A 19,237-nucleotide genomic window follows, 5' to 3' on the forward strand; every position below is an offset into this window, starting at 1 on the left:
ATATTGTTCATGTTCTTCTAGGTTAGACGTCTCACGGTTCCTCTTACTGACTCTTGGTAGCCTTTGCAGGTATTACCTTGTCTTGACCTCTTAGATTGGGTTATTTCTGTTATCTGCTGTTGCTAATTGTTACTTCCCTTGCAGGTTGGCGGTTCCTGTGGTGTCCATCCATCTTTTGGTTAATAGATCCTTCAGGGGGTATTTCTGAGTCCCTCTGAGGCGTATATTGGCAGAAAGAACTCGTCGGCTACAAGAGTTATCTCTGCTTCTTTGGCAAGAATATCAAGCCTGTGCTAACATATTCAGAAGCCATACTATGGATGCTGCTAGTGACCCCATAACCGCACTCGCCCAACTTGTGGCTGATTTTCAGGCCGGTGTTACGGCAGCCCATGAGGCTACTCAACTAAATATCCTTGAGATACGGGCTGGCATGCAGCGTACTGGGGCAAGTGCTTCTGGCAGCATTCCTACTGCTCCAGCCTCGCCGGGAGTTTCTTCTGCTAGGCAGGAGAACGCTCCTGTGGTACTCCCAGCTCAGTTCCCATTGGCTCTGCCGGAGCGATTTCATGGTGACCCTAAGACATACAGAACGTTCATCAACGTTCATGCCGGTTGCATTTCTTGTGCTGTCCTTCTTCATTTCTGGATTCCACAATAAAGGCGGCTTTTGTATTGTATTTGTATTTGTATTTGGGCTAGCCCCTTGTTAGAGCAATGAAGTAACCTTCTTCATCACAGTGATGCATTGATCGAGGCCATGTCCCGAATGTTTGTTACCAGGTACAAGACACAGGCCATTGACTTGGAATTATTGTACCTGCAGCAAGGGGATGCCTCCTTGCTGAATTATTTAGCCAAGTTCAACCAGTTGGTGGCTGAGACAGGATGGCCTGATAAAAAAAAGGCTGCTTTATTTTATAAAGGTCTGTCTGACACCCTGAAAGATGTGCTGGCTACCGTACCTGTGGTTCCAACCACGTTTCCTGAACTGCTGGACCTGATTTTGCAAATTGATGCTCAAAGAGCAGAAAGAAAGGGGGAGAAACGAGGTCCTGTACCGGTTGCAGCCTTAAATCATGTGCCGGTGACAGGCGGTGAAGAACCATTGCAAATAGGGGCAGTACGGGGTCCCTTGTCCTCGGAGGAAAGAGAGCATCATAGAAAAAACAATCTGTGTTTTTACTGCGGTTCATCAGAACATTTCTTAAGGCAATGCCCCAAGAAACCTCAGAAAGCGGGAAAAGCCAGAGCTCGGCAATAGAGGGAGCCCCGTTGCCGAGCTGTTCTATTCAGGGTTCCTGTTGTCCTGTTCCTTTTTCTTTGCAATCCTCGTTGGCCTACCGTTCCAGGGAACCAGGGCTTGTTCATGCAATATTAGGCTCAGGCGCCACCGGAAACTACATCGACATTTAATATTTCCACCAATGGAAAATACCTGTTATCCCGAAAAAAACATCCTGAGGTGGTCAATACAGTTGATGGTACCACCTTAATGTCAGGTTTGGTCACCGAACGCACCATTGACCTGACCATGACTATGAGTTCTGGGCATACTGAAGTCCTACATTTTGATGTTATTGCAGCACCCCAATTCAAGCTCATTTTGGGTTTACCATGGTTGGTAAAACACAATCCATTTGTGGATTGGCAAGCTGGTTCGGTTACGGTTTTCTCAGGTTATTGTACATCCAATTGCCAATCGATACTTGAAGAGCCCTCCAGTCCTTGTTCCTCTTTATTGGACACTGCTGCAGTAATCAGGGCTATCACCTCGTCTTTGCCTAAAGAATATGAGGCTTTCTGAGATGTGTTCGACAAAGTAGGAGCCGAAAGGCTTCCACCGCACCGGCCATACGACTGTCCTATTGACTTAGTAGACGGTGATAGAGTTTCCTCAGGACGTGTTTACTCTCTTACCCAAAAATCAAACATAGTTCTGAAGGATTACATCGACAAGGCTTTGGAGAATGGTTTTATTTGACCGTCCCGCTCCCCAGCTGCTTCGCCACTTTTCTTTGTAACTAAAAAGGAGGGGGGATCTGCGACCTTGTATCGATTACCGCGAATTAAACACAGTTACCATACATAATCAATACCCAATTCCACTTATCTTGGTGCTTTTGGATCATTTGGGTTTGTCTGAGTACTTTACCAAGCTTGACCTCTGTGGGGCGTATAACCTGGTGAGGATGAGGAAGGGCGACAAGTGGAAAACGGCTTTCATAATTAAATATGGCCTTTTTGAATACCTTGTTATGCCCTTCGGGTTGTGTAACGCTCCTACCACATTCCAACGATTCATCAATGATGTTTGAAGTGACATGTTGGATCGCTATGTTGTCGTTTATTTGGATGATATACTGGTGTACTCTTCGTCTTATGAAGAACACGTAAAGCATGTGTCTGCGGTCCTTCAGCGATTAAGGGAGAATCGACTCTATGCCAAATTAGAAAAATGTTTGTTCCACGTTCAGGAAGTGGAGTTGCTTGGGTATGACATAACCAATACTGGCATCAAGATGAGCAATGCCAAGGTCAATGCTGAATTGGACTGGGCCGTGCCCATGACAGTCAAGTCCTTACAGTCATTCCTCGGTTTCGCTAATTTTTTTCGGCGCTTTATCCGCTCTTTTTCAGAGACAGCGTCTCCATTGACCGCCCTGACTAGCAACAAGCGATCATTTGTCTGGGGTCCGGAGGCCCAACAGGTGTAACGCTCACCTGATTCTCGCAGAGGCGCCGGTCTTGACTGGGCGACTACCGTATCTTCAAAGGTGATGTGTAGCACCCGGTTGGCTCTTTGGGCTGGACCTCTGTGCACTGTATGCCTGACATGTAGAGTAAGATGTCTGCAGATAGAAAATATGGGGTTAATGAACTGGGGTTATTGGGGTGTCCCTATCTCTTTCCTCTTCTCCTCTCCTGTAGACCCCCAAAGGTTAACGCTCTCACCTTAGGTAAGTGAATGCCAAGCTCTCCATCTGCCTCGGGGCAGGGTGCTGTAACCAGTTTCTTCACTGGATAAGGGGAGCAAGCCTCTTGACTTCAGAGGACTGCTGTCCGTCGTTTACTGCACGAACGGTAAGTTTCGAGTCATTCAAATGTCTTTTTAAAGTCTTTAGTAATGATGTCTCTTGTTTTGCAGGGTTCCGGCGATGGCGGATGACGGGCTGAAGTGAGTTGAAGATGGAGCCCGTGTGATGAATAGAAGCGCCTGGAAGCACATGAGTAAGCGCTTGTTGCCTGTTTCACGATGCGCTCTGTCTTTTTATTTTGCAGGTACGAGTTCGGAGCGGCTGCAGGGTGCCGGAATACCCACTGGATTAGATGTGGAAAGGAGTAATGGCACGTGAGTATTAAAGTTCCCCAATGTCTTTAAACGCACCTTGTTTTGTCTTTCAGATGCGGATGCAGCGCCGAAGGCCTCCGGAGCGTGCGAAGAGTTGGTAAGCTTTTGTCTTTCAGATGCTGGAATGCAGTATGAAGACCTCCGGAGCGCACGAAGAGTAGGTAAGCCTTTGCCTTTCAGATGCCGGAATGCTAACCTGTTCTTTCTTGTCTTTATAGGTGTTGCTGAAGACTGGATTCAGGATGGTAAGCCTTTTTCCTTAGGCCCAGGACTGGATGCAGAAGACACGATGAGCGTCCTGCTGCAGAGGGTGCAGAATAACGCAAAGCAAGATTCATCCACCGGGTGTGGTTTAAATAGCCTCCTGTAGTGCTTAGGTGTCTCCTTCCACAGCCACGCCTAAGTAAGAAAAGAGTTCCTGCCTTCCAGAAGAGTTCCAGTGTTCTAAATCTAGGGAGTGGCTCCAGCCCCACCCAACAGGAAAAGTAGTTCCAAACAGAAGAGGATCAGAGGCTCAACTGGCAGGCAAGTAAGCAGCATGGTCTGCTGCAGGTAAGTCCACCCAAGCATTATGAGCCCGGCGCTTCCAGCGCTGGGACTGGGCATATTTATGAGCCTGGTGCCACTGGCGCCAGGACTGGGTCCAAAAGGTCCCAATTGGGACTGGTTGGCACTCGGAACCTGGGTTATGGATCTGCTTCCAAGGGAGTTGGGAAAACCCTGACCTTTTGGAAGCAGAGATCATGACAGTACCCCCCCTCAAGGCCCCTCCCAAACCGGGCTTCTCCGGGGGTTTTGGCTTGTCAGGAAATGTTCGGTGAAATCTTTTGATTAGGCGAGGAGCGTGGACATATTCAGCAGGTTCCCAGGATCTCTCTTGGGGGCCGTAGCCTTTCCAGTCAATTAGGTAGAATAGTTTAGATTTGGAGATCTTGGAGTCCAGAATGCTTTTGACTTCAAACTCGAGTTCTCCATCCACTAGGATAGGTTTTGGAGATTTGGTTAGTCGGGTTTGAGGTTGCACGGGTTTTAATAGAGAGACGTGGAAGACCGGATGTATCTTCATGTGCGGGGGCAAGTCCAACTTGACCGCTACTGGGTTTACTATGGTAGTGATGGAATAGGGACCAAGGTATCTTGGGTTGAATGTGCGTGGCCCTTTTAGAGATAGATATTTGGTGGATAACCAGACTTGATCCCCTACTTGATAGTGAGGGGCTTCCTTCCGATGTTGATCTACTCCTTTCTTGTATTGTTCTTTAGCCCTTTGAAGGTGAGAAACAGCTTCCTTAAAGGCTTGGGTGATTGTAGAATGCAGGTAGTCTACTGCTGGTGTTTCAAGATCTTGGAGGGGATCCAACTCCGAGGTTCGAGGGTGACTGCCATACAAAAGAAAAAACGGGGTTTTCCCAGTTCCCGAATGGACAGAGTTATTGTAGGCATACTCGGCTATCCAAAGGATATCTTTCCAAGTTTTTTCAGTTTGTTGCAGCATGCAGCGTAAATACTGTTCCAGAGTTTGATTGGTCCTCTCGGTTTGTCCGTCGGTCTGAGGGTGGTGACTGGTCGATAGTCTCACATCAATTTGAGCCGACCGACAGCAACTTCGCCAAAAATGAGAAATAAATTGACTATCTCGATCCGAAATTAGAACCGAAGGAAAACCGTGCAGTCGGACGATGTTTTCGAGAAATTCTCGGGCCAGAGTTGCTGCTGTTGGCAAGCCTTTGAGCGGAATGAAATGCGCCATCTTGGAGAATAAGTCCACGATTACTAGAATCGTATTGTATCCGGAGCATGGAGGTAGATCGGTGATGAAGTCCATAGAAAGCGTATGCCAAGGGCGAGGTGGGATGTCAATAGGGCGTAAGAGGCCTGCTGGTCTTTCCTTTTGACTCTTGTTTTGGGCGCATACTCCACAGGACATTATAAAGTCTCTGATATCTTTTTTCCAAGACGGCCACCAGAAGTAGCGCTTGATCTTTTCTGAGGTCTTGGCTATACCGGGATGACCTTCCATTAAAGAGTCGTGATAACAAGAGATTACTTTTTTCTGTAAATCTGTGCTGGGTAGGTATAATCGTTCTTGGAAATACAATAAGTTGTCCTTTACTGCAAAGTCCTTTCCCTGCAGATGCCAATTCTGTATATCTGCTGGAGTTACAAGTTGCCTGGCTTTATCCTTAACTTCCTCTATGGATTCTGTGGCGATTACACCCAGAATTCTTTGTTCGGGAATGATTGGTACAGGTTTAGGGTTGATCAAGTGTTCTTCCACTCCCATCCGAGAAAGGGCATCGGCTTTACCGTTCTTTGTACCAGGTCGATAGGTAATTATGAAGTCAAACTCGGCAAAGAATAATGCCCAACGGAGTTGTCTAGAGGATTGGGCTTTTGCGGTTTTCAAATATTGCAGGTTTCGGTGATCCGTAATCACAGTAACGGTGTGTCGGGCCCCCAGCAGATAATGCCGCCAAGCCTTAAAGGCAGACTTGATAGCCAGAAGTTCCTTGTCAGTAATCGTGTAATTGATTTCAGGAGGCGAGAATTTGCGGGACCAAAATGCCACGGGATGCAACTGATTGGTTACCGGGTCCTTTTGTGATAGAACTGCCCCCATGGCAAGGCTTGAAGCATCAGTTTCCACGATGTAGGGGAGTTCGGGGCAAGGGTGTTTTAAGATTGGTGCAGAGATAAATTTAGTCTTCAAATCCTGGAAAGCTTGTTCCGCCTCGGTAGACCATTCAAAACGTTTGTTTTTCTTTAACAAGGCAGTGATGGGCTGGACTATTCGAGAGAACTCGGGGATAAACCTGCGGTAAAAGTTAGCGAAGCCTAACATGCTTTGCACACCTTTTACGGAGGATGGTGATGGCCATTTGAGAACTGCATCGACCTTCTTTGAATCCATACGCACTCCGCCAGGTGATAATATGAATCCCAAGAATTCAACTTCAGTCACGTTGAAAACACATTTTTCCAACTTAGCGAAAAGTTTGTGTTGACGCAATCTTTCGAGGACCATTTCCACGTGTTTCCGATGTTCAGATTCCGATGAAGAATAAACGAGGATGTCGTCAATGTAAACAACAACACATACATCTATGAGCTCTCTGAGGACATCGTTCATAAAATATTGAAAGGCGGCCGGGGCATTGCAAAGTCCGAAGGGCATGACCTGATATTCAAATAGCCCATACTTGGTGCGGAAGGCCGTCTTCCATTCATCGCCCTCTTTTACTCGTACCAAGTGGTAAGCTCCTCTAAGATCCAGCTTTGTATATATGCATGCTTTTCTGACTTGTTCCAGGAGTTTAGGGATCAAAGGTAACGGATATCTATTCTTAACGGTGATCTGGTTCAGGGAGCGATAATCGATACAAGTTCTAAGGTCTCCTTCCTTTTTTGGAACGAAGAACAAAGCTGAAGAAGCAGGGGACTTGGAAGGACGAATAAACCCATTTGCCAGGTATTGATCCAGGTATTGTCGAAGGTGAAGGTTCTCAGGCTCGGTGAGGGCATAAATTCTACTACAAGGAGGAGTAGATCCAGGTATCAGGTCTATCTGGCAGTCATAAGACCTATGAGGAGGTAGAGAGTTAGCCTGATCCTTCCGGAAAACATCTTGGTATTCTAGGTATTCGGGAGGTAACTGGGGAGTCTCTGAAGAAATTGCGGCCAGTGCAACACCAGGTGGAGGGTGACAAGTAGAGACACATTCTGGAAACTGGACTGTTCTTGCTCGCCAATCGATCAGAGGATTGTGTTTCTCTAACCAAGGTATTCCTAGAATAATCTGAAACTGAGGGGCCTTGATCACATCGAACACGATCTTCTCATGGTGTCCATCTTGACTTACTAGCGTCACTTCTTGAGTGGTATGCGTTACTGGCCCGGAGGCTATCTCCGTACCATCCACCGTAGTAATGACGTCCTTTACAGCCTTGGGACAAAGAGTTAGATTCATCCTCAAAACCATTTCATGATCCACATAATTGCCGATGGCACCGCTGTCGACGTAAGCTTCAATTGCATGTAATCGATCCGGATTATCAGGGCTAATGAGGACCATAGGTATCACGAAATGCGAGGTCACGGAACTGGTTTTTACGCTCGGCAAGAGGACCTCTATTCTTGTCGGGCGAGGTCGTTTCCCTGCTCAGAGTTTGTAACTTTGGTAACTGCAGCTCCTACTGCCTTCTTGGCAGGTTTCACCGGACAGTCTCGAAGAAAGTGCCCTGAGTTTCCGCAATATAGGCATAATTGCAACTGTTTCCTCCTTTCCCGCTCCCGTTGTGTTAGAGGACCTTTCAGACCCCCTATTTGCATGGGTTCCCCGGAGTCTACTCCTTTGGAGGGAGTTGGCGGTTTGGAAAATACTCGAGCATCAAACTTGGAACGATCGGCCTTCCTGTTCTGCAGCCTGTGATCTATTTGAACGACCAAGTCTATGTAATCCGAACAGTCTTGTGGGGGATTCACTACTTGGGCTAAAACGTCTTTGAGCTCTCCACGTAGACCTCTATAAAACAGCGTAATCCTTTTGTCCTCAGGCCATTGAGTTTCCACTATTAGTCTATTGAAAGATGCAATATAAGCCAAAAGGTCTTGATTACCCTGTCGCAACGAAAGAAGCTCATTGTCCAAGGCCTGCCCCTGTGAATGTCTTGCGAACAGTTTTTCCATACTAAGCTGAAAGGCTTGAAAATCATGGAGAACCGGATCATCTTGATGAACTAGAGGGATCGACCAGTCTGCCGCATTGCCACTAAGGTACGAAAGTACAAAAGCTACTTTAGCTTGATCAGTTGGAAAGGCTGCTGGCCGGCATAAGAAGTGCAACCGGCACTGATTGATAAATACTGCAAACCTCTTTGGGTCACCAGAAAATCGCTCGGGCGGGGCCAGAGGTACATTCCCAGGTAGGTTGATCTGCACTGGATTCATAGAGGATGTTGAAGGAAGATTTGCCCCTGATGCGGGTAACGGGGTCTGTCCGGCTTGTGACTGTAGCACTTGTCTAGCAAGATTGTCTGTTCTCTCCTTGGAAATAATTAGTTCCCTTCTTAGAGCATTCGTTTCCTGACGAGTTGCATGCACTTCTGCCCTTAGTTCCCCAAGTAACCGGGCTAGGGGGTCAGTATCCGAGGTTTCCATAGCGCCTGGGCGAGAGTTTTGCGGTAGGCTTTGCGTTCTGTAACGCTCACCTGATTCTCGCAGAGGCGCTGGTCTTGACTGGGCGACTACCGTATCTTCAAAGGTGATGTGTAGCACCCGGTTGGCTCTTTGGGCTGGACCTCTGTGCACTGTATGCCTGACGTGTAGAGTAAGATGTCTGCAGATAGAAAATATGGGGTTAATGAACTGGGGTTATTGGGGTGTCCCTATCTCTTTCCTCTTCTCCTCTCCTGTAGACCCCCAAAGGTTAACGCTCTCACCTTAGGTAAGTGAATGCCAAGCTCTCCATCTGCCTCGGGGCAGGGTGCTGTAGCCAGTTTCTTCACTGGATAGGTAGCACAGGCCTCTTGACTTCAGAGGACTGCTGTCCGTCGTTTACTGCACGAACGGTAAGTTTCGAGTCATTCAAATGTCTTTTTAAAGTCTTTAGTAATGATGTCTCTTGTTTTGCAGGGTTCCGGCGATGGCGGATGACGGGCTGAAGTGAGTTGAAGATGGAGCCTGTGTGATGAATAGAAGCGCCTGGAAGCACGTGAGTAAGCGCTTGTTGCCTGTTTCACGATACGCTCTAACTGTCTTTTTATTTTGCAGGTACGAGTTCGGAGCGGCTGCAGGGTGCCGGAATACCCACTGGATTAGATGTGGAAAGGAGTAATGGCACGTGAGTATTAAAGTTCCCCAATGTCTTTAAACGCACCTTGTTTTGTCTTTCAGATGCGGATGCAGCGCCGATGGCCTCCGGAGCGTGCGAAGAGTTGGTAAGCTTTTGTCTTTCAGATGCCGGAATGCAGTATGAAGACCTCCGGAGCGCACGAAGAGTAGGTAAGCCTTTGCCTTTCAGATGCCGGAATGCTAACCTGTTCTTTCTTGTCTTTATAGGTGTTGCTGAAGACTGGATTCAGGATGGTAAGCCTTTTTCCTTAGGCCCAGGACTGGATGCAGAAGACACGATGAGCGTCCTGCTGCAGAGGGTGCAGAATAACGCAAAGCAAGATTCATCCACCGGGTGTGGTTTAAATAGCCTCCTGTAGTGCTTAGGTGTCTCCTTCCACAGCCACGCCTAAGTAAGAAAAGAGTTCCTGCCTTCCAGAAGAGTTCCAGTGTTCTAAATCTAGGGAGTGGCTCCAGCCCCACCCAACAGGAAAAGTAGTTCCAAACAGAAGAGGATCAGAGGCTCAACTGGCAGGCAAGTAAGCAGCATGGTCTGCGGCAGGTAAGTCCACCCAAGCATTATGAGCCCGGCGCTTCCAGCGCTGGGACTGGGCATATTTATGAGCCTGGTGCCACTGGCGCCAGGACTGGGTCCAAAAGGTCCCAATTGGGACTGGTTGGCACTCGGAACCTGGGTTATGGATCTGCTTCCAAGGGAGTTGGGAAAACCCTGACCTTTTGGAAGCAGAGATCATGACAACAGGCGTTTGACGCTTTGAAACAAGCCTTCACCTCAGCACCGGTGCTGCAACATCCAGATCCTGGAAAACCGTATTTTGTTGAGGCTGACGCCTCTGAGGTCGCTTTAGGGGCTATTTTCTCACAATCATGTAAAGACACAGGAATGCTACATCCGGTAGCCTATCATTCCAGAAAACATACTCAATATGAGCAGAACTATACGGTTACAGAGAGAGAGAAGTTGGCCGTAAGAGACACATTCATAGTCTGGAGGCATCATTTGTTGGGTACCGCCTCACCAGTGCAAGTGTACACTGACCATAGGAACTTGTTAGCGCTACAGTCATTACAATGTACCACGGCCCTTCATGCCAGATGGCATGAATTCTTCTCTATGTATGATTTCAAGCTCACTTATCGTCCTGGTCCTATGAATTCCCGAGCTGATGCCCTTTCGAGACTACACAGTGTGTCGTCCCATTCTTTGGGAGGTACTGTCCTTCATGGTAATCAAGTGGTCTGCGCCTGTACATTACAACCCTCATTGGTGTCTTCTATCCAGGAATGGGTAGCGAAAGGACCCAACAAGATACCGGAGTATAACATGGATATTGTTAGTTCTTTGCCATATATACAGGGTAGACTGTATTTGCCGGACTTCGCCACTCAGTGCACTGCTATGCAGTGGTGTCATGACTCTCTTCTAGCTGCTCATCCAGGCAGGATAAAGACACTTGAGTTGCTAAGCGCTGGTGTTGGTGGCCTGCCATGACCCGGGATGTGTCTTCTTATATTGGTTCATGTTCAATATGTGCCCAATGTAAAGGTTATATTTTTATTTATATAACAAGGAAAAGGTTCAGAAAACCCTAATCTGGTAAGTTACTCATCTATCTAAGATGTGGTGTATAAAGAAAAACCTCAGTCCTGAAATAATGGACTTGGTACAAAAAGTGCTTTTTTTTTTTTTTTTTTTAATGTTTGCATACACTTTGACCACTAGCATGCCGCCCACTATAGCGATTAGAGAAAAATTGGGTGGATCAACTCGGGACATTGCCATGAGAAAAGCTTTGCTTCAACCCCGACTTACGAGTCTGTTACCAAAGGTGGGGCGCATTACTACTCAGCGCTCACACTCAGCTTCAGCTGATGCTCGATTGTGTCCAAGGGAGGTGATAACAACTGAGGTTGAGGCAAAAATTGGTAATCCATCCGCCACGGCCCGATCGGTTCCCACAGGCTCGGGCGCGGCAGCTCAGCCATCTGAACCCATAATTACGGAGCCCATATACACTGCACCTATTGATATCTCATCTCGAGAAACCAGTTTGCATGGTGCCCCCACTGATAACACACTAATAGCGGCTTGCTCGGCCGGAGACCTACGATCTGTTGTAGCCCTCTTCCCTGGGGGCACTATGCCACAACCCGTCTCATGTTCCATTCTGGCCCAACAAAATCTAAGACAAGCGTACACCCACTTGACTATGATTGGCGAAATAGAGGAAGATGATATTGAATTCATGAACCTTTCCAATCGCACTGATAAGTGCTCCGAAGAAGTCTTATACGTTTGTTCAAATACTGGTGATCTAATCCAATTAGGACAAGATATTAATAACCATTCTAGCATAAATGACGAAATTTTGTCACCTGCCCCATTCTATAATGACGCCCCGGCAATAGAACCAATGGTCTCCCCGATTATGGCCATGACTCCCTCACCTGAATCAGTTGAAGAAGTAGTCTCCTTTATAGCTCCCACTCCGAGACAGCCACGATTCGAACAGGGGGCTCGTGTTTCTGACTTTTTTCTGAACCCTGCACACAGGGAGAGATACTCATTTCCGGAGGCCCCTGCCCTGAACAACACATTAACAGCCATGAACACTGCTTTATTAACTTTAGCAAAATTATATGAAGGGCTGGACACAAAAATCTCAAGTCAGACAGTTTGCTTAGAACTAGGGCTGTACCGAACTTCGGCTTCGAGTCCCTATTCTGCCGAAGTTCGGCTGAAATACAGCTATCCGGCTTCGGCAGAATAGTTTCTGTTTAGGGACTCGAAGCCGAAGTCCACTTTCTATGATTAGCTGCCCTCTCCCTGTTTGGGAGATGACAGCCAATCATAGAATGTTTGACAGTGTTCAGGCTGCAGAAGCCAAACAAGCTGTTTGCCTATTGGCTTCTGCAGTCTGACCACAGAGGAACCAGCCTAACGTGTTGAAATAGGAAGCGAGGGAAGGGAACAGTTCTTCCCTTCCCTCACTTCCTATGCCAGCACCCGGACCCATTCACCAGGTAAGTGACCCGACCCCCCCCCCATACCCCCTCATCACGGTGAGGCCGCGGGGCCTCAGGGAACCCCCGCGGCCTCACCGCAATAATGTTCAATTTGTCGGGCCACCGGTGCAAAGCCGGTGGCCCGACGTTTATTTTGCATTGGGGGGCCGCTCCTACAGGAGCGGCCCCCCCAGACTCATGAGGCCGCCGGGGCACTTTGCCGACCCCGGCGGCCTCGGTGCCCCCCATCCCCCTCACCACGGTGAGGCCGCGGGGCCTCAGGGAACCCCCGCGGCCTCACCGCAATAATGTTCAATTTGTCGGGCCACCGGTGCAAAGCCGGTGGCCCGACGTTTATTTTGCATTGGGGGGCCGCTCCTACAGGAGCGGCCCCCCCAGACTCATGAGGCCGCCGGGGCACTTTGCCGACCCCGGCGGCCTCGGTGCCCCCCATCCCCCTCACCACGGTGAGGCCGCGGGGCCTCAGGGAACCCCCGCGGCCTCACCGCAATAATGTTCAATTTGTCGGGCCACCGGTGCAAAGCCGGTGGCCCGACGTTTATTTTGCATTGGGGGGCCGCTCCTACAGGAGCGGCCCCCCCAGACTCATGAGGCCGCCGGGGCACTTTGCCGACCCCGGCGGCCTCGGTGCCCCCCATCCCCCTCACCACGGTGAGGCCGCGGGGCCTCAGGGAACCCCCGCGGCCTCACCGCAATAATGTTCAATTTGTCGGGCCACCGGTGCAAAGCCGGTGGCCCGACGTTTATTTTGCATTGGGGGGCCGCTCCTACAGGAGCGGCCCCCCCAGACTCATGAGGCCGCCGGGGCACTTTGCCGACCCCGGCGGCCTCGGTGCCCCCCATCCCCCTCACCACGGTGAGGCCGCGGGGCCTCAGGGAACCCCCGCGGCCTCACCGCAATAATGTTCTGTTTGTCGGGCCACCGGTGCAAAGCCGGTGGCCCGACGTTTATTTTGCATTGGGGGGCCGCTCCTACAGGAGCGGCCCCCCCAGACTCATGAGGCCGCCGGGGCACTTTGCCGACCCCGGCGGCCTCGGTGCCCCCCATCCCCCTCACCACGGTGAGGCCGCGGGGCCTTAGGGAACCCCCGCGGCCTCACCGCAATAATGTTCTGTTTGTCGGGCCACCGGTGCAAAGCCGGTGGCCCGACGTTTATTTTGCATTGGGGGGCCGCTCCTAAAGGAGCGCCCCCCCAGACTCATGAGGCCGCCGGGGCACTTTGCCGACCCCGGCGGCCTCGGTGCCCCCCATCCCCCTCACCACGGTGAGGCCGCGGGGCCTTAGGGAACCCCCGCGGCCTCACCGCAATAATGTTCTGTTTGTCGGGCCACCGGTGCAAAGCCGGTGGCCCGACGTTTATTTTGCATTGGGGGGCCGCTCCTAAAGGAGCGCCCCCCCAGACTCATGAGGCCGCCGGGGCACTTTGCCGACCCCGGCGGCCTCGCTGTGAAATGTGCTCACCCCTTGAGCACGGTGAGGCCGCGGGGCCACAGGGAACCCCCGCGGCCTCACCGCAATAATGTTCTGTTTGTCGGGCCACCGGTGCAAAGCCGGTGGCCCGACGTTTATTTTGCATTGGGGGGCCGCTCCTAAAGGAGCGCCCCCCCAGACTCATGAGGCCGCCGGGCCCTTTGCCGACCCCGGCGGCCTCGCTGTGAAATGTGCCCCCCCCCTCACCCCTTGAGCACGGTGAGGCCGCGGGGCCACAGGGAACCCCTGCGGCCTCACCGCAATAATGTTGTGTTTGTCGGGCCACCGGGCCAAAGCCGGTGGCCCGAGATTGTATTGCATAGGGGGGCCTAAAAAAAAAAAAACTATTCGGCTCACTATTCGGCTCCGGCCGAATAGTTGACAAACTATTCGGTATCCGGCCGAATACTAAATATGCTATTCGGTACAGCCCTACTTAGAACACTTGTTGCGACTACAATCTAAATGCATAACTCAAAATAATACATCCTCTCAAACTCAGGAATCATTGATCGCTAAACATTCATATTCAGTCCACACGCAAACGCGTGACAATGTTCAATCTGGACCTGCCGGCCTAGTGCGAAAACCGGCATCAGAACAATCGGATATCTCAACGGCAAAACCTAATTACATCAACATTACCCCTAAGACTTCTGAGGGCCCAGTGACCGCCGCCGTGCGAGACCCAGCCACTCTTGTGGCTGCGTCTGTACCGGCGGCTGTCTCCAACACAAAGGAAACACAGATCTCTGATATTCCAGCCTCAAAAAACATGTTTGAGGTGTTCAGCACATCCTCTGCTAAAACTAGCATGTCACGGCCAAGCAAAAAGAGGAAAGTGCACCTTGCCAAAACCAAACCATTGGTCCAAAAACCAATAGTGGGGCAAAAAAGGAAAAATTGTGTAGACTCGTCATCGGATTCGGTGCTCATATCTACTCCTGAACCTGATTCTCAGATTCTAGAAGCAGTCCCAATGGCTGTAATGACAGTGGCACATTAGCCATTAGATGATTTAGTGCAGATGGTCGAATCCAGCAATAAACAGCGAATTCCTCAGTTAAAAAGCCCTGATCCACCTTCCTCAACGTCCCCAATGGCCACGGTAGCCGCCCTGGCCGAGTCATTGAACCAAACCTCTATTGCCCAAACTGCCCCTATTTTAGTAGCAATCCAGACCCAGCTACAGAAATCTATTGATTCATATATGAAACTATTACCAAATAATTTCTCACAGATAGGTAGGCAGGCACAGCCTGAACCCTTACAAGTAACGACAATAGCTAACCAGGCTAAAGTTCAAGATTTGCAATCGGCTATCTCACTAGCGCCACAATCACATGATCGCACAATACAGAACACGGTGGCCACTGGAGCTCCCATAAAAGATGATTGTTTGATAAAGAACTTACAGGGCGAAATTAAAGCTTCAGTTGAGGCTTATCTGATGCGAAACTCCAATACTAACGTACACCTGAAGTCTGCGCACCCATCTCGAGTCCCTGCCTCTACCCTTCCCCCTAATCAAGCCCTATTATCACGACACGAGATACGGGAAGAGATTAAAGCTTCCATTGAAGCCTTCATGCACCACCCAAAAGAACCTAACTCATACAAAGCACCGGAACAAGGGTTTCCCTTATTCATGCCTTCTATCACTCATCAAGATAGAAGGGCACGATCTCCGGCAAGGTTACCAATGCAGGCAAAAGAAAGATCTGCGCAGACCAAGTCAAAACAAATTATACTGCCCCATCGCTTTATAATCAAATGTCGTGAGGCTCCATATAAGTCCTATGATCTAAATCGGTCCAGTATTCTGAACATATGTACAGAGATACCAGCTTTATCAGCCATTTCATCACTGGATATCGAGCAAATAGAATTTATAAACCATATGGATTTGTCTGTTGCACGCCTGCATATTCGATCATCATTGGTAGCCGAGACTTTGTGGCAAGCTAGAATGGTGTTATTCGACTTAGGGTTTAATCTCACCCAAGAATTAGTACATAGTCCGGCCACACCGCAAGGACATAGCTCACGTATTTTCGCCTCAGCCTGTCACATTACATCTCATCAAAACCCACCGGACCAGACAAAGTCTACATAACTAGGTTCAAGTGCCAAAGTCCTCAATTTGATTTCCTGGAATACACGAGGGCATAATCACCTCAATTTTACAACAGTTGGAGGATTGATTGATATGGATGTAGTTGCCCTCCAGGAAACCTGGCTTGTTTTACCACCGATTTGGGACTCACACAACATTCTGTTTACATCAGCAGAAAAAGGTGTCCTTGGTAGACCGAAAGGTGGTCTTATCATAGCAGTTAAAAAGAGCTGTGGCCTGAATTTGATCATTCGTAAATCTCCTTCTCTATCATTTCAAGTGGCGATATTATCTAACTTCTATAAAAAAATAGCAATTGTTAATATCTATTGGTGCAGTAACACACTGAATGCAGATGAATTTTTCAAGCAATTTGTGGATATATTGGATGCCTTGGCCCTAGAGAGTGATTTATCGTGTATTTTGATATTGGGCGACCTCAACTTGCACCTCATTCCAGAGGGGAATATTGCTCCAACAAGAGACGAATTGAAATGGTCTTCGATTATGACTGAGCGCAATTTTCAGATGTTAAATGGCAATGTGACAGGTGACTGTCCCGCCCAGACCACTTGGCAAAGAGGAGACCAGCATGCAATAATTGACTACATCTATATTAATGCGAAAGCCTTTAATTCTGTACAAAAGTTGGAGGTTATTCATACAAGTGTAAGTGATCACCACAAATTAAAACTGTCACTGCAAACTGATTATATTCAACCAACACAATGGTGGAACTCAAATGTAACTGATGTAGTTGTAAATAATGGGAGAAATAGACTGTCTTGGAACACAGAAAAGTTGAGAATCTTAGATTCGAATCTAGAGACTATGTACCAGAGAGAAGATCTACTGGTCTATGACTATACAAATGCCATGCAGATGTTTACTCGAGTAGTCACTGGTAGTGGGACAACTGAGCATCAGCATACCCATGCCTACGACTCGGAAATAGCCCATCGTAAATCTGAGCTAAGACAAGAAATTCGGCAACTGCGGAAATCAGAGAAAACTGATATGGCCGAAAAAAAAATAAGATCAGTCAAGCAAAACTATAAAAAATGGCTCAGACTAAGAAGAGCCAAGGTCTACGAATTGAATGGAAAATCTATGCTTAAACAGCTTATCCTGAAATCTACAGCTGGCATATGGGTCCTTCTCAATAAAACATCTGAGACTCCCAAATTTACAGCCCTGGTAAACTCGATTTCCACTGAAGCATGGCAATTGTACTTTCATAAACTCTATCTTTCTCCCTTTCCTGACATACATTTAAACTTTCATTTGCTTACAGTCTCCGGAACATTTACATTTGACATTGATGACATAAAACTTTGTATCAAGAAATTGAGCTCTTCTCGGGCAACAGGTCCAGATGGGTTGCACAATATGATGTTAAAAAGCCATGTAGACGAATGGGCGAGGATTCTCTACCGGATCTTTAATCAGGTGCTGAAGAGTGGCGCTATCCCTGAGACGTGGAGAAAATCTATTATTCTCCCGATATATAAAAAAGGCAATCGGGAGAACCCCAGGTCCTACAGGCCCATAGCGCTTTTGGACTGTCCAGGTAAATTATTTGCCCGGCTGATCTTAAAAAAATTTAATACCTGGTTGCAGGATAATAAATTGAGAGATCCGTTCCAAACAGGCTTCTTACAAGGGGTAGGCACTGGTATAAATATTATTACTTTATCAAGCCTTATTCAGAAAGCCTACCAACAGAAACAGCCCTTGTACCTTGCCTTTATCGATTTCCAAATGGCATTTGATGCCGTTCCAAGAGAACAGCTCTATAAAAAATTGGCTGATGCTAACTGTCCATGGCAAATCTTGAAATGGATAATCCAACTACATACAAATACCTCGATCCAGATTAGACTTACTAATGACGGTCTATTAACCCCCCCAATACCAACTGCCAGAGGCCTAAAACAAGGCTGTTTATTAGCTTCAGCCTTGTTCAATTTCTTTCTTTCGGATATCTATCGAAGCTTTACAACACTGATCTCCGATTCTCCAAAGATCATGGGTGTACAGATACAATGGTTATTATATGCCGATGACATGGTACTATTGTCACATACCCCAAAAGGGTTGCGACTTCTTTTGGGTGCTCTGGACGAGTATACAAAAGTAAATGGCATAACAATCAATGTTGAAAAGACAAAGGTCATTCAATTTGGCACCAAGAAACAAAGTAGTGCCCATTTATACTGGCCTCTTCAAAATTGTAAGATTACCAGCACTAATATCTATGTGTATTTGGGTACAACTGTGTCTAACTTGTGTGCCTCTGATCACTATAATCAACAAGGACTCCAGAAACTTCAAATGTGTATTTCACAAGCCCGAATCATCAAGGCAAGATATTGTAAATTTTCTTTAATCTCAATTCTAACGTATTTCAAATTGAAAGTTGTGCCTGTTATCCTCTATGGTGCAGAAACCCGGTTTATCATGTCATACTCTTACTGGGCTATGAGGGAAGGTCGGTTTTGGAGGCAAGTTTTGAACTTACCAACCTCACAACCACTTCCAACTTTAAGATATGAGTTGGGCCTAATTTCTTTGTATGCAGCCTACAAATGGCGCCTGTGTGCTTTGTACCGCAAGTGTCTCATGAACAAAGCCACAACAGGGATAATCAATACTATTTCCATATATCTATTGAGCTCAATGGACGTTTTTCCAAAGCAACACATTTTGACTCCAAAAGAGCTATGGGTCTTAATTTTCCATACTAATAGAAAGGCTGTAAGATATGCAGTTGTTAATTACTTGCACCAGTTGAAAATCTCAATGTATGCAGTGCCAAGAAAATAATGATCTTGTTACATGCTTTATAACCATGTGTTGTAAACCACTGTTGTTACTGTTCACTAACGCATACAATGTTTTATCTGATTTTAAGTGATTTGTAAATGTGATTTTATGTAATTCTTTTTTTCCTTTTTGTCACAAGTTGAAAGGTTGTGAATTTATTTTCACGACCAAAACAACTACAAATAAAAAAAAAATAAAAACAAAAAGTGCTTTCATAAGTTTAACCATTTTAATTGTCCTATATCAAAATTAATACAAGTTCTACTAAAACATTTTCTAAAACATAATAACCCAAGATTTAACCCACATGGTGGGTATAGCACAAACCTATTGGGTTAAATTACACTGACATTTCACAACATAAACTGCTTCGACAGACACAGGACAGTTACAACATATACATATTGAACAAAGTGTCAATTCACAAAAAAACAATATCCCGACATGTTTCAGTTCTTTGTAGCTTCTTAATGCTTGAACTTTCTTCAGGGGAAACTTTTGTTCAATAATTTTCACCAGCTTGCAATCCCGGGTTAGGATATGGCAATCCAAAGGGAAAAGCCACCTATATAGAACAACACCAACATAGACAGTG

The sequence above is a fragment of the Ambystoma mexicanum genome, chromosome 11, assembly GCF_040938575.1.
Source record: "Ambystoma mexicanum isolate Mex_15411 chromosome 11, UKY_AmexF1_1, whole genome shotgun sequence".
Lineage (NCBI taxonomy): Eukaryota > Metazoa > Chordata > Amphibia > Caudata > Ambystomatidae > Ambystoma > Ambystoma mexicanum.